Source organism: Triticum aestivum, chromosome 5A (assembly GCF_018294505.1).
Source record: "Triticum aestivum cultivar Chinese Spring chromosome 5A, IWGSC CS RefSeq v2.1, whole genome shotgun sequence".
NCBI classification, from domain to species: domain Eukaryota; kingdom Viridiplantae; phylum Streptophyta; class Magnoliopsida; order Poales; family Poaceae; genus Triticum; species Triticum aestivum.
In genome coordinates, this window is record NC_057806.1 from 524678421 (window position 1) to 524683827 (window position 5407).

Sequence of the window (5407 nt, forward strand, 5' to 3'; positions counted from 1 at the left end):
CGCGCCCCCTGCCTTGTGGCCACCTCGTTGATTGCTTGACGTCCACTCCAAGTCCTCTGGATCACGTTTGTTCCAAAAATCATGTTCCCGAAGGTTTCATTCCGTTTGGACTCCGTTTGATATTCCTTTTCTACGAAACACTAAAATAGGAAGAAAAAAAACCCAGCAATTTGGGCTGGGCCTCCGGTTAATAGGTTAGTCCCAAAAATAATATAAAAGTGTAAAATAAAGCCCGTTATCATCCAAAACAGATAATATAATAGCATGGAACAATCAAAATTGTAGATACGTTGGAGACGTATCAAGTATCCCCAAGCTTAATTCCTGCTTGTCCTCGAGTAGGTTAATGATAAAAACAGAATTTTTGATGTGGAATGCTTCCTAACATATTTCTCAATGTAATTTTCTTTATTGTGGCATGAATGTTCAGATCCGAAAGATTCAAGATAAAAGTTTAATATTGACATAAAAATAATAATACTTCAAGCATACTAACTAAGCAATCATGTCTTCTCAAAATAACATGGCCAAAGAAAGTTCATCCCTACAAAATCATATAGTTTGGTCATGCTCCATTTTCGTCACACAAGAATGCTCTCATCATGCACAACCCCGATGACAAGCCTAGCAATTGTTTCATACTATAGTAATCTCAAACTTTTTTCAACTTTCACGCAATACATGAGCGTGAGCCCTGGATATAGCACTATGGGTGGAATAGAATATAATGAAGGGGGTTATGTGGAGAAGACAAAAAAGGAGAAAGTCTCACATTGATGCAGCTAATCAATGGGCTAGGGAGATGCCCATCAATTGATGTCAATGCAAGGAGTAGGGATTGCCATGCAACGGATGCACTAGAGCTATAAATGTATGAAAGCTCAACAAAAGAAACTAAGTGGGTGTGCATCCAACTTGCTTGCTCACGAAGACCTAGGGCACTTGAGGAGGCCCATTGTTGGAATATACAAGCCAAGTTCTATAATGAAAAATTCCCACTAGTATATGAAAATGACAAAACAAGAGACTTTCTATCATAAAGATCATGGTGCTACTTTGAAGCACAAGTGTGGAATAAAGGATAGTAGCATTGCACCATTTTTAATTTTTTAATTTTTTGGGCCTTTTTTTATTTGGCCTTTCTTTTTTTCTTTTTATGGGACAATGCTCTATTACTGATGATCATCACACTTTTATTTATTTGCAACTCGATACTAGAACAAGATATGACTCTATATGAATGCCTCCGGCGGTGTACCGGGATTGCGATGAATCAAGAGTGACATGTATGAAAAAATTATGAACGGTGGCTTTGCCACAAATATGATGTCAACTACATGATCATGCAAAGCAATATGACAATGATGATGTGTGTCATAATAAATGGAACGGTGGAAAGTTGCATGACAATATATCTCGGAATGGCTATGGAAACGCCATAATAGGTAGGTATGGTGGCTTTTTTGAGGAAGATATAAGGAGGTTTATGTGTGATAGAGCGTATCGTATCACTGGTTTGGATGCACCGGCGAAGTTTGCACCAACTCTCTAGGTGAGAAAGGGCAATGCACGGTACCGAAGAGGCTAGCAATGATGGAAGGGTGAGAGTGCGTATAATCCATGTACTCAACATTAGTCATAAAGAACTCACATACTTATTGCAAAAATCTACAAGTCATCAAAAACCAAGTATTACGCGCATGCTCCTAGGGGGATAGATTGGTAGGAAAAGACTATCGCTCGTCCCCGACCGCCACTCATAAGGAAGACAATCAAATAACACCTCATGTTCCAAATTTGTTACACAACATTTACCATACGTGCATGCTACGGGACTTGCAAACTTCAAGACAAGTATTCCTCAAATTCACAACTACTCAACTAACACAACTTTGATATCACTATCTCCATATCTCAAAATAATCATGAAGTATCAAACTTCTCTTAGTATTCAATCCACTTATATGGAAGTTTTTATTATGCCTAAAAGCAAGTTGCCATGTTGTTCTAAAGGACTCTGAAAATAATATAAGTGAAGCATGAGAGATTAATTATTTCTATAAAATAGAACCACCACCGTGCTCTAAAAGATATAAGTGAAGTACTAGAGCAAAATCTATATAGCTCAAAAGATATAAGTGAAGCACATAGAGTATTCTAATAAATTCCAATTCATGTGTGTCTCTCTCAAAAGGTGTGTACAGCAAGGATTATTGTGGTAAAATAAAAATCAAAGACTCAAATCATACAAGACGCTCCAAGCAAAACACATATCATGTGGCGAATAAAAACATAGCTCCAAGTAAAGTTACCGATAGACGAAGACGAAAGAGGGGATGCCTTCCGGGGCATCCCCAAGCCTAGGCTTTTTGTTGTCCTTGGATTTTACCTTGGGGTGCCTTGGTAATCCCCAAGCTTAGGCTCTTGCCACTCCTTGTTCCATAATCCATCAAATCCTTACCCAAAACTTGAAAACTTCATAACACAAAACTTAAAAGAAAATCTTTGTGAGCTTCGTTAGTAAAAGAAAACAAACCACCACTTCAAGGTACTGTAATGAACTCATTATTTATTTATATTGGTGTTAAACCTACTGTATTCCAACTTTTCTATGGTTCATAAACTCTATTACTAGCCATAGATTCATCAAAATAAGCAAACAACATACGAAAAACAGAATCTGTCAAAAACAGAATAGTCTGTAGTAATCTATAGGTTTCGAATACTTCTAGAACCCCAAAAATTCTAAAATAAATTGACGTACGTGAATAATTTATCTATTAATCATCTGCAAAAATAATTAACTAAATATCTGTAACACCCCGGATGTAACTTTCCCAATCTGTACTCCAACTCTTGCCGTTTCTGGCGTTAAGTTAATTTATATTCTCGGGTTCGGGTCTTTGTCTCCGTGTGTTGTTTTCATTGTCATGCATCTCATATCATGTCATCATGTGCATTGCATTTGCATACGTGTTCGTCTCATGCATTCGAGCATTTTCCCCATTGTCCGTTTTGCATTCTGGCGCTTCGTTCTCCTCCGGTGGTCATTTCTACCTTTCTTTCGTGTGTGGAGATTAAACATTTCCGGATTGGACCGAGACTTGCCAAGCGGCCTTGGTTTACTACCGGTAGACCGCCTGTCAAGTTTCGTACCATTTGGACTTTGTTTGATACTCCAACGGTTAACCGAGGGACCAAAAAGGCCTCGTGTGTGTTGCAGCCCAACACCCCTCCAATTTGGCCCAAAACCCACCTAACTCTGCTCTATCATCTAGAGCGTTCGATCACAATCGCGTGGCCAAAAACCGCACCTCATTTGGACTCTCCTAGCCCCCTCTATGGCTATAAATAGACCACTCTCGAGAAATCCGGATCCTCCCCCGTCCAAACCCTAAAAATCCACCTCGCGCCGCGCCGGACGTGTCCGTTCCTGCCGGACACGCCGCCGCCGCCCGCCCGCGCCTATTAGAGGCTGCCACGTGGCCTCCCCGCGCCGCCTCCTCCGCCGGCCCGCCGCAGCCCATCGCGGGCCCTCCCCGCCGCCACTCGGGCCCGCGCGCCGCCGCCGCCTCCCGCCTGCCCGCGCCGCCTCCCACCTGCCCGCGCCGCCTCGCGCCGCCGTCACCGCCCAACCGTCCGCCGCCACCGTCCCGGGCCGCCGCCGCCTCATCGTCGGGGTCGCTGCCCCGAGCCGCCGCAGGAGCTCGTCGGCGTCGCCCCAACTCCGGCCACCGCGGGCCCCTGCACCGCCGCCCCGGCCACCGGCAACCGCGCCCTCGCCGGCCGCCTCCTCCCTCCTCAACGCAGGCTCCGGCGACCTCGGATCCGGCCAGCTAGAGTGCGTGCCGCCGTCCTCGGTTCGCGTGCCTCGGGTCAAACCCTAGATCTGGGAGGTTGAATTTTCGTCTAAGTCCCTAAAATTTCCATTTCAAGTGCCCCTGTTCGTAGCTCCGTAACTTTGCATCCGTAGCTCCGATTCATGCATGTAGCACAGCAAAATGTTCAACTCAGAGAGTACATCATTTCATTACATTGCATCATTTTCATTTGAGTTCATCTTGATGCCCGAAATGCTGTTAGAAGAGGGCTACTTGAGATAATTGTCAGATCTGCTACTCCATTTAGCTTTTTGTCATTTTTGCCATGATTATTGTGTGCATTCTATGCCCATGTGCTCTACATATGTTTTGTTAAGGGTTTTGTCATCTTTCCAGAGGTGCAACCCATGTATTTTTGTGATGTGTGTGGTTACTAGTGCAAGCTTGCAAAGTGGTGCACTTACTAATTCTGTTTTCAGGGACTTAGCATTTCCACCAAGTCCTTGAGCTGTTTATCCCATGATGCCATATGTTCATGTTGTTTCCTAGTGATCCGTGCCTCTTTTGTGGATGATCAGTAAAGATGTTTTGTTAATATTGTAGTGCTCTATCCATCCATGTCTTTGTTTGCAATTATGGAGCACCCTAGCTTGAGTCAATCGAGCTCTACTTTTGCTACTTTGTGAATCTGGGCAGATTGTCAACTTGTTTGCGATTTTGCCGGTGATGTTGTAGTTGATCCATGCATGCTATGCTATTGTTCTTCCCATGTCTAGATTGCATTTTGTGCCTTCTTGATGGGTGTATGATTGTCTTGCCATGACTTGCACCGTAGTGAGTGCATCGAGCTCGTAAACATGCCTACTTGAGTTATATTTCAGCATGTTCCAGTTTTCACCAAGTATGAAAACTGATTATGTTTTTGCTATGTTCACATGCTTGCAATTGTATTTTCTGATCCCTTTTGGCTCAAGGTCACTAAGGGACTTTTGTTAAGATCTTTGAGTAGCTCCATGCCATACTTTACTTTGCCTTGTTCAGATCCTGTAGCACGTAGTTTTGTTGCTCTGAAGAGGGCTACCTGATCTGAAATTCCAGACAAGTGTTAATTTCACTAAGTCTGAGATATGTTTGCCATATGCATTTTTGCCATGCTTGTTTGAACCTGTTAATGGATGAATTGACCGTAGCTCAGTGCTAGACTTTTGTTAAGCATCTTGTGTGCATCCCTGCCATGTATTTTGTTGTCATGTTTGGGTGCTGTAGCATGTTCATTTCATTACATTTAAATGGCTACTTGCTGTAAATCGCAGACCGGTGTCATTTTTGAATCGCTTGCCATTTCCAAACCGTAACTCCGATTCCGGCGTTCTTTATGTCGTTTTCAAGCGATTTCATCTCATCTTTCCAGTGGCACACTTGGTTTTCCAAGTTGAAGCCAGGTTCATACATTTCCTGTCATATCTTGCATTTTGCATCCCGCATCGCATCCCACATAGCATATCATCTTTGCATTGTGTTGTTTGAGTTTGCACGTGGTTGATTGTATCCTTATTGCTTGTTTGTCTTGTTACTGTAGAGCCGGG